The sequence below is a fragment of the Oryctolagus cuniculus genome, chromosome 4 (genome assembly GCF_964237555.1).
Source record: "Oryctolagus cuniculus chromosome 4, mOryCun1.1, whole genome shotgun sequence".
NCBI classification, from domain to species: Eukaryota; Metazoa; Chordata; class Mammalia; order Lagomorpha; family Leporidae; genus Oryctolagus; species Oryctolagus cuniculus.
In genome coordinates, this window is record NC_091435.1 from 19,546,640 (window position 1) to 19,557,354 (window position 10,715).

At 41.5% G+C, this 10,715-nt stretch overlaps 1 pseudogene; it reads left to right on the forward strand.

Annotated features, from left to right (window-relative positions):
- Positions 1-7,523: 7,523 nt before the first annotated feature.
- LOC127489845 (ADP-ribosylation factor-like protein 4A) lies at positions 7,524-8,658 on the forward strand (annotated as a pseudogene).
- The last annotated feature ends 2,057 nt before the right edge of the window (positions 8,659-10,715 follow it).

A 10,715-nucleotide genomic window follows, 5' to 3' on the forward strand; every position in this document is an offset into this window, starting at 1 on the left:
CTTTTCAATTAGGGCTTGCCAGGCCACACAATCAGAACTTGCATCCACCTCTTCCCCAGCCTATTTCTCATCTCCCCTGCATTTTTCTCCTTAGAACCTATAAAGTCAAATATTCTACTTATTTATCGAGCTTATCTTCTGTCTCCTCCACTAGAATGTAGCTCTATGGTGGTCAAAATCCCCCCACAACAGTGCTGCCCAGCACTCGATCAGCACTGATACACAATGGCTAACTTAGGCAACTGAGTGTTCTACAAAGGGAAGGGGATGCACTTAGCATCTTTGGGAAGGAAGGGAAAAGGATGATATCTTCACACAGCAGAAAGTGAAAAAGCTCGGCCATACTTCTTTCATGAAGTGACTAGTCTAACTGATAAGGGTTCTAACTTTATGACTTAATCAATGTCTAAGGGCCCCACCTATTAATACTATCTCATCAGTAAAGAAACTTCAACACTAACACCTGAGTTTTGGAGGTCCATGAACATTCAGACTATAGCAGCAGTGTCATAAAGTCTGCTAATATGATTGTGAATTGTCCATATGTTACTTTAATTCTGTAAGTTTTAACATCACATATTGTGGTATTCTGTTAGGAGAAGTATATGTGTTTATGATTTTTGTGTCATTGCTTTGTAATGACCCTTTTATCACCATATACTATTTTTTGCCCCCAAAAAAAGGTTTGTATTAAAATACACTTTGTCTGATATCAAATATGCCAGTCAAAGAAAAAGATGATATCTTAGTTAATTTAATTAGTTTATTTAATGAATATAAATTTCCAAAGTACAGTTTATGGATTACAATGGCTTCCCCCCCCCAATAACTTCCCTCCCACCCACAAACCTCCCCTTTCCTGCTACCTCTCCCCTTCCATTCACATCAAGATTCATTTTCGATTCTCTTTATATACAGAAGATCAGTTTAGCATACATTAAGTAAAGATTTCAACAGTTTGCACCCACATAGAAACACAAAGTGAAAAATACTGTTTGAGTACTAGTTATAGCATTAAATCACAATGTACAGCACATTAAGGACAGAGATCCTACATGAGGAGTAAGTGCACAGTGACTCCTGTTGTTGACTTAGCAAATTGACACTCTTGTTTATGGCATCAGTAATCACCCTAGGCTCTTATCATGAGCTGCCAAGGCTATGGAAGCCTTTTGAGTTCACTGACTCTGATCATATTTAGACAAGGTCGTAGTCAGAGTGGAAGTTCTCTTCTCCCTTCAGAGAAAGGTACCTCCTTCTTTGATGACCTGTTCTTTCCACTGGGATCTCACTCATGGAGATCTTTCAGTTAGGTCATTTTTTTTCTGCAGAGTGTCTTGGCTTTCCATGCCTGAAATACTCTCATGGGCTTTTCAGCCAGATCCGCATGCCTTAAGGGCTGATTATGAGGCCAGAGTGCTGTTTAGGACATCTGCCATTCTATGAGTCTGCTGTGTATCTTGCTGGAAGCTGAGTCTAAGAGGCAGAAAGTCAGATAAAGAAGCAAGGGGGAAAAAAGTAGCAAGGGACAGAGAGTCAGATGAAGAAGGAGGAGAAACAGTATACCACACTTTTCTGAGCCCTGCTACAGCCAACAAGCCTGGGATTTTGCCAGAACCTCTAAGAAGTCTAAGTGGAATGCCTAGCAGAATGATCCACCCAAAAGATGGGAGAGTGGAAATTTTGAGAGGTATACCCTGGGGATTTATCCCTCCCCTGTCCCAGCACCTTTGAGCTGCGCCATGCAAGCCAACTGGGAGATGTGTGTGCTGGAGAAGGCATTGGAGTAGAATGCAGAGAGGCACTGGCAAGAGCTTGCAGCAAGATCCTGGTAGAGAGTGAAGAGTCTGAACTTCTACAGACCGGCCTTCAGTGCTGTGGTTGAAATCAGCAGCATTGAAGGAGTGTAATGTGACACCAGGAGCATCGGTCTAACAGGAGGACAACAAAATAGGAGCATGTCATTTGCAGTTGACTAGCACCTAAAATTTATCATGATTAAAGCAATAATTCCTAATATTTACATAACACTATCACACGTTTGTGTTTCTCAGTTTCCCCAAGCAACAAATACTATGATTATTTGAAGGTTAAAAAAAGAGAAAGGAAAAAGAATACTTCCTATGGAGCTGCCAATATGGCAATTAAACATAAGAAGGTAAAAATAATCAATACAACAATCAGAGATAGCTTTGTCCAACACAATGGCAAAGTTGTTCTCCAGCATCTTATTACTCAGTGGCTCTGAGAATACAATGAAATTACACTCTGGTACACCTGAAGGCAGAAACTGACATACTCCTTCCAGTTTTAAGCTTGAAAATATGCATTAGATATCTTTTTTAAAAACACTATTTCATGCACTTTGACCCTGTGATCCTTTCAAGGGTGAATAGAAAATTTATACACAAAAATATTCATCATAATTTATTTGTAATGTGCAACAGCATGGAATGGTAACATAAAGTACAGTGTATCCATGTTTTTATTCATGGATTTTAAAAATCCATGTTTTAAGGAAAACTCAATGGCAATTGTTAGACAACGCTGCATCATTTAAAACTATTCATGAGCACGTGTTTGCAATGGCAGCTAAGAAACTACTGGGAGTGCCCACATCCTAGATTGGAATTCCTGGCTTTGACTTTAGCTCTGCTTTCAATTCCAGCTTCCTTCAAGTGAAGATCCTGGAAGGGGCCAGGGAATGGCTCAGTTGTTGCATCTCTGCCATCTATGTGGGAATATATTGTGATCCTGGCTCCTAACTTCTGCTCCTGGTCTGGGTTGTTGTGGACATTTGGGAATGAACCAGAAAATGGGAGCTCTCTAACTGTATGTGTGTGTGTGTGTGTCCCCCTCGCAAATAATTTTTTAAAAGTAATAATTTTTAAAAATAAGATAAGCTACTCAGAACATCATAAATTTGGTTTAGGCATAAACATATACATATTTTCAGTATATTATATATTCACTAATATATCTGGATACAAAAAAACTAGGTAGAAGTAATCAATATATTTACATGGGTATGCATTGGTTTCAAAAATGTTTACACAAAAATAAACATTTTAATTCCACTTTTCTATGAACTTTTTTTTTTTTTTGGACAGGCAGAGTGGACAGTGAGAGAGAGAAAGACAGAGAGGTCCTTTCTCTCTGTCTTTCTCTCTCTCACTGTCCACTTGTGGCCGGCGCGCTGCGGCCAGCGCACCGCGCTGATCCGATGGCAGGAGCCAGGTGCTTCTCCTGGTCTCCCATGGGGTGCAGGGCCCAAGCACTTGGGCCATCCTCCACTGCACTCCCTGGCCACAGCAGAGAGTTGGCCTGGAAGAGGGGCAACCGGGACAGAATCCGGTGCCCCAACCGGGACTAGAACCGGGTGTGCTGGCGCCGCAAGGCGGAGGATTAGCCTAGTGAGCCACTGCGCCGGCCTCTAGGAACTTTTTTGATCGAGGGGCAGACAACGGAGAGAGCAATGGAGGGAGACAGAGCTCCCATCTGCTGGTTCACTCCCAGAACCTGGAAGTTGTGAACTCAGCCTGCATATCCCACATGAGTGGCAGGAACTCAACCACTTGAGCCATCACCATTGCTTCCCAGTTTCTGGATTAGCAGGAAACTGGAGTCAGGAGTATGTAACGAACCCAGGTAATCCAACATGGGATGATTGCACTGTCAAATGCCCAGTCCTCCACAAACTCTTTGAAATGGATTCATAATAGATAATTCTAGACAGTGGTAGTAGGATTGAAAGTACTTTTTATTATGTTTCTATACTGTTATATGTGTGTGTGTATATATATAATTTCTTTTCAATTTTATTTGAGAGAGAGGGAGAGAGAGAGAGAAAATGAATCTCCCATATGCTGGTTCATTCTTGAAGCCAGGAACCTAGAACTGCATCCTGGACACCCATGTGGGTAGCAGTGATCTAAGTACTTGAGATGTTATCAGAAATAATGTACAAATTATCAGAAATAAATTATCAGAAAAGTACAAAATATCAGATACCTGAAATTAGAAGCAGATCCATGTTTTGAATCAGGAATTCTGACAGAAGCTGCAAGCATTCCAATTGGTTCCACTGAGCCAAACACCCACCCATATTCAATATAGTTTAAATTTTTAGACATAGATTAAGAAATTATTGCTTTTTTAGATGTATGAGAAAATAAGTACCAGAGTTTCCAAAATTTGTGACCTTTGAGGGGAATCATGATAAAAATCACAATTTTAAAAACTGTAAAAGCTGAATCAGAAATTTATACACAAAGTATTATACCCTATCCTAATGATTTGGCAGTTCTTTGTTTAAAGAAAGAGGACTGCTGAATATTCTGAAGATAAAAAAGATATTGAATAATTTATATTCTTTTCATTTTGGACCCCTTACATTTTTAAAGCAGTGGTTTTGCTGCATTTGGAAAGACCAATGACAAGCCACTCTCAGCTAAAACTGGACTTTACATAAGTCAATATTAAGGAGGGAAGGTGATCTACTGAGTCCCTTCAGAAAAAAAGAAAACTACAGATCACATTGATTGTGAAAATTCTTAAGGGCAAATGAAGAGCAAGACAGCAAACCTATACATTTAGTGCAGATTCTTGCCTCTAGTTAGAACACAGAAATATCCTAACAACTTGGTTTCTGCAAGGTCATGGTGGAGCAGGGATCTGTCTATAAAATTCCTCCAAAGTCAAGCAGGTCACTGAATCAGCCAGGGTTACAGAGTCAGCTATAAGTACCATTGGGAAGCCAACAACGTCTATCTTTGTGCTGTATGCATCACACAGGAGTACGTCTTTCTTCACTGGAGTTCTTGCCTCTGCTCTGTGCCCACAGTGCCAGCCTGTCCTGTATCTGAACACACCTACCCCCATCCCAGGTGTGCGGTGTGAGGGCTGATTCATCATGGATCATGCTGAATTTCTGATCAGAGCTCAGTCTAATTTTCCAATTATCAATCCATCTGAAGAACTACTTTGCCTTTTAGAAAAAAATTACAGTGGCTGATGGGGCACGAAAATTGGTTATGGAGCTTCCCTTCAGGCAGCCGACTCAGAGCCCCGTCAGAGGCCCTGAGTAAGACAGCAGAATGCCTGTGGTGTTCAGAACTGCAGATGTTGTCCGATCTGGGTGGAAACTGTCTGAGTCAGGTAGGTATTCTGAGTCAGCAACCACCCGTTCTGACTAGTAGTGCCAGTCACTGATGTGTGGAGTCTGTGTGGACAACTTTAGTAACACCTAAGCAACATTCTATTGGATGTGCCAAAAGTGGTAAAAAGGGTGGAATATCATTAAAATGTATTCCTCCTGTCTACCTGAAATTTTAGCCTGGCTTGGTAACCATGGTTAATAACCATATATGGAAGCAGGCATTTAACCTAGCAGCTAAGACACCACATCTCACACTGGAATGCCTGGATTCAGGTCCCAGCTCTGTCTCCTGACTCTACTTCCTGCCAAAGCAGACTCAGGGAAGCAGCGATGACAGCTCAAGTCCTTGGGCTTCTGCCACCCATGTAGAGACATGGATGGAGTCGCTGGCTCCTGCCTCTGGCCCCAGCCTGGCATAGACTATAAAGTTATTTGGGTAGTGAACCAGTGGATAGGAGTTCTCTCTTTCTCTTACAAATTTTTTAAATTTAAAAATAACAATGTACTATACACATGTATACTTCAAAACAGTTCATGAAAAAAATGAAATTAAAGTTTATTTTGGCATAAATAATTTTTGAGATCCACACTTTTTTCATAACACACACTTTCTATGAACTTTCTGAAAACTCCTCATATATGAAAATTGCTAAGACAGTAGGCTTTAAATGTCTTCACCCCCCCCCCAAAAAAAAAAACAATGAGAATCAGTAGGTGAGGTGATGATTAGGTTGACTGAATCATTCCACAATGCAGACAAGTTCAAAACATTACACTATTCCCCATAAATATATATAACTCTTATTTGTCAATCAAAAATTTTTAAATTTTTTAAAAGGAAAGATGAGAAAAAGAAACAATAAAGAAACCCAGAATCTGAGCTTATGAAAGTGCCTATAGGATTCTAAAGAAAGAGGATTTTCAATATTCAACAGGTCACCTGCCCCAAAGCTAACGTATGGACTTCTTTCTGTTACCTCTCATCCTCAGTAATGTTTCAGCTCATACCTGTGAGTGTGCTTGATGGTCTTCATTGGAAGCAACTCATTGAAGAAAAGGATGGGAATTCTTAAATTGCTAAATGAGTCATATCCTGCAGGTCTACTGCAAAACTGGAGACTGTGAACCAGAGAAGATTAGGAAAAATACAAGATACTTTTCTACCTAGGGGTCCTATAAGCTTCTTCTGGTTCTGATCTTCTACTACCAGTGGAAAGGGCCTCTAACCAATCTCATATGATTTTCCAAAAGCAAGCTATATCAAAGAAGGTGTGGGCTACAGAAGCTAAGGTGAATTACTGGTGTCATCTGTGCTACGCTATAGTTTCAGAACATGTTCAAGATACTGAGTTCTGACCAAGATTTTTCCTAGGCAAGTTACTGAGCAAAAGCCATCTGGTCCAAAACTTCTTTGTTCCTAGTCATTTCACTTATTTACACTTTGTGTAGCAATTATCTGTTGAATAACTGAAAGTCCCTTGTCCTGGGCCGTGTTGTGGCAGAACGGGATAAGCCACTGCTTGTGACTCCAGCACCCCACGTTGAGTGCTGGTTGGAGTCCCTACTACTCAACTTCAGAACTTCCTGTTAATGCACCTGAGAAGGAAGTGGAAGAAGGGTCCCTGTCACTCAAGTTGGAGACCAGGATGGAGTTCCTAGCTCCTGTCTTTGGTCTGGCCCAGGCCTAACTGTTGGGGCCATTTAAGGAATCAAACAGTGGATAGAAAACCTCTATCTCTCCCACTCTCTGTGTTGCTCTGCCTTTCAAATGAATGAATCTAGAGAAGAGCGAGAGAGAGAGAGAGAGAGAGAGAGGAGAGAGAAGGAAGAAAGGAAGGAAGGAAAGAAAGAGGGAAGAAGGAAGGCAGCAATCAAGCTGGCCAGTGTTGTGGCTTAGTGCCAGCATCCCATATGGACATTGGTTCGAGTCCTGGCTGCTCTACTTTTGATCCAACTCATTGCTAATGTGCCTGGGAAAGCAGCAGGAGATGACCCAGGTACTTGGGCCCCTGCATCACGTGGGAAAGCTGGAAGCTGGCTCCTGGCTTTGGCCTGCTCTCCCCAACCCCCCACTGTTGGGGCCATTTGGGGAGTCAAGGCAGGATGAACAGGATAGAAGTCTGGTCTGATAGTCCATTCCCCATTTCCAATCCAAGTAATTGTCCCAAATGGAAATGCTCTCTTCTTAAGGCTTTAAAATTTCTCTTCCTGGTGCATCAACCACAAGACTGAGTCTGCCCAGTCGCTCGAAAGGCCCACTGATGGTGGTTGTCGGCACCAGAGACGCTGGGGACAGCAGCACTGGCGGAGGGATTGACCTGGTTTTCTGGGATGCTGGGTGGGTGCTGCACACCAGGCCACCCCAATGGCTCTCTTTTTAAATAAAGATTTACTTATTTATTTGAAAGGCAGTGTGCTACAGAGAGAGAGAGGAGAGACACAGAGAGGCCTGCCTTCATTTCAGTCCTTCCACATCATTATTCCAGGTTTGAACTGTGCAGGAAAGACAACTGTCTTATGCAGACTACAGTTCAATGCATTTGTAAATACTGCACCTACCAAGGGATTCAACACTGAGAGAATTAAGGTAACCTTGGGAAATTCTACAATAGTCACTTTTCACTTCTGGGATATAGGTGGACAGGAGAAATTCAGGCCACTGTGTGTGGGGAGCAACTCGGACTAGACTAAGTTACTGGAATTAAGACTTATTCTATGCATCTGCTCTCCCACAATATGGCGCTGAGAGAGGAGTAAACAGCTTCTACACAGCTGCCTCCAGTTTGACCAGTAACCTGCAGGAGCTGATCCTGCTCCTGATTGGAGGAGAGCAGCGTACTCGGCATGTGGGTAGCAGAGTTGGGATTGGTGGAAGAGGACTATAAAGGAGGAGAGAGACAACATGCACCAGGAACACCTGAGGAACATCTGAGCAGCCCCCGAGAGAGCCGGCCGGCGGTGTGCCGCTCCCCCGCGGAAGTGGGGAAAGGGGCAGGGGGAACTGCCCTTCCACGGAGGTGGAAGGGACGGGAGGTGGAAGGGACGGTAGCCAACCCGGGAAGAACCAGCAGCAAACCCGGGGAGGGCCAAGCAGACAAAAGAACAACGCAGGGTCCTGTGTCGTTCCTCCGCGAAGAGGGGGAGCGGCAACTGTGAAGTCTTATATGAGACACACAGATGGCATTGTGTTTGTTGTAGATTCAGTTGATGTTGAAAGGATGGAAGAAGTAAAAACTGAACTTCATAAAATAACAAGGATATCAGAAAATCAAGGAGTCCCTATACTTATAGTTGCCAGCAAACAAGACCTAAAGAATTCACTGTCTCTCTCCGAAATTGAGAAATTGTTAGCAACAGATGAATTGAGCTCATCAACTCTACTGCATTTGCCGCCTACCTGTGCAATCATAGGAGGTGGACTGAAGGAAGGACTTGAGAAACTGCATGATATGATAATTAAAAGGGGAAAAATGTTGTGACAACAGAAAAGGGAAAGATGAATCCCAGTACCTTTTATACCTATATGGAGTAGATTTCTGCAGGCTGATTTTGACAAATGGAAGTATTCTACAACCTGGTTTGCCTGTCTGCCCTCCTGCTTGCTATTTAAGGCTCTGTTTTGTTGAACAATCAGATGTCCAACTCCGTTGCCTTGTGGAAGAAGAATAAATGCAAAGTGGTCTCTTTCTCCCTTCCCCACAAATCTTTTGGTACTACCGTTTGGGGAAGCTAAGTAAGGATAGTAAACTGACCAGAAAATAGTTGTGGAAATTGACCCAAAGTTAGTGAAATAAAACTTTGTGTTTTTGTGCTTAGTGTTTTGTGCTCATATCCTTTTGGGAAAAGTCTTTGCAAGGAAATTGCATTCAAGGCTGTGTATGTTAAGATGAAAAGCAAATGAATGGAAATGTTAAAGTAGATGAATAAACCCATGGTTATATTGGTCACATTGGCACAATCAGTCCTTTTTTGATGTAAGGAATGAGAAGGAAGGATTTGCTTTTTCAAAGTTTTGGCCAAATGATATTTTGATATTTTCTAGAATCTCATCCTATATCTTAATTCTAGATTATATTAAGTTGACCTAACTTTAATAAACAAGTAGATATTCCAGTGCAAGAATTAATTTTCCTAACTAAACTTGTTTTGCTGTGTAGTCGCTTTAGAAATAGCTATGGATCTTTTTATACAGGTTTAAAACAACATTTTGGGGATGTAGGGCCATTATAGAAAATTGTTTGTTGTCAGAAGCACTTTCACTTGAAGAACCTAAAATTATTGACTCTCATGTAATAAATATGGGTATGTAGACTAATGAAAAATGCACATGGTTGGGAACACATAGGGGTTTGTGAAGAAATCAATTGATGAACTCAGCCAAAGTTCATAGTTACAATACATGGTCTCTAAACAATTCCAGTTAGAAGACACTTGTTCTATTAATATTAGCTGGCTGAAAGCAGATAAGACTTTTCATATATTTTTGTATTTTGGAGGAGCAAAAACATTATAAACAACACCTGATGCATTGTGGAATGAAAACATAAAAGATACCCTATATGTATCGTGAGTTTTAATGTTTTGTTTACAAGCTGAATGGTGTTGCATGGGCTTTCCAGTCTTGATTATAGGAAGGAAGAATGGTGTCACTGCAGATAAGAATTATGATGACAGGAAATGAGGGCAAAATAGCAAAGCTGTTCTATGAAAATTCACTGGTACTGTTTACATTGTAATGAAAAACAAATAACTAAACCACCAGATAGAAAGACCTTTAATTCTTACCTACAGAGACTTCCTATGATATATATTAGCAGATAGGCGTATTTGCTATTTGTAAAGACAACAGCTACTTGGAAAAATCACCAAAAGAAATGCACTTTGTTAGCTAAGTTGGTTGGATTGTGTGGGTTTTGTTGTTGTTGTTGTTGTTTTTTGTTTTGTTTTTAGTGGCATAACTGAGTTTTGGTACCTTGATTCTTGTCACATACAAAATAAAGTAGCTTCCTGCGAGACTTTCCTATGTTAAATGTGCCTACACACTAGTCATGGTCACTTACAATGTTTATATGTATAGAAACACAAACGCTAATTACCAATAAACTAAAAAAAAAAAAGAAAGAAAGAAAACAGGAAAGAGAGGGAGAGAGAGAGAAAGGAAGGAAAGAAGGAAGGAAGGAATGAAAGAAGGGAGGGAGGGAGGGAGGGAGGGAGGGAGGGAGGTCCTTTCCCCTTTCAGGAGCTCTGCCCTTCCCCTGGAATTCTTTCCCATGGCTATTTGGGTGTCTAGCACAGTCTCATCCTTAAGTCTAACCCCAATTCTGACATTTCAGTTGCTCTTCTTAAGACTTTCTCTAGTGCAGGCCCTGGTCCCAGTGTCTCAGCCCCTTTTCTGTCACTAATGAAACAATACCACCTGCTGGAGAAGTTATGGAGAAAAGAGGCTTCTTTTGGCTCTTGGTTCTGGCCCAGTGTTGTGGGGTTGCATCTAGTGATGACATTCTTGCTGGCAGAGTCCTGAGGAAGCACACAGAACAACACATGGCAAGAGACAGAG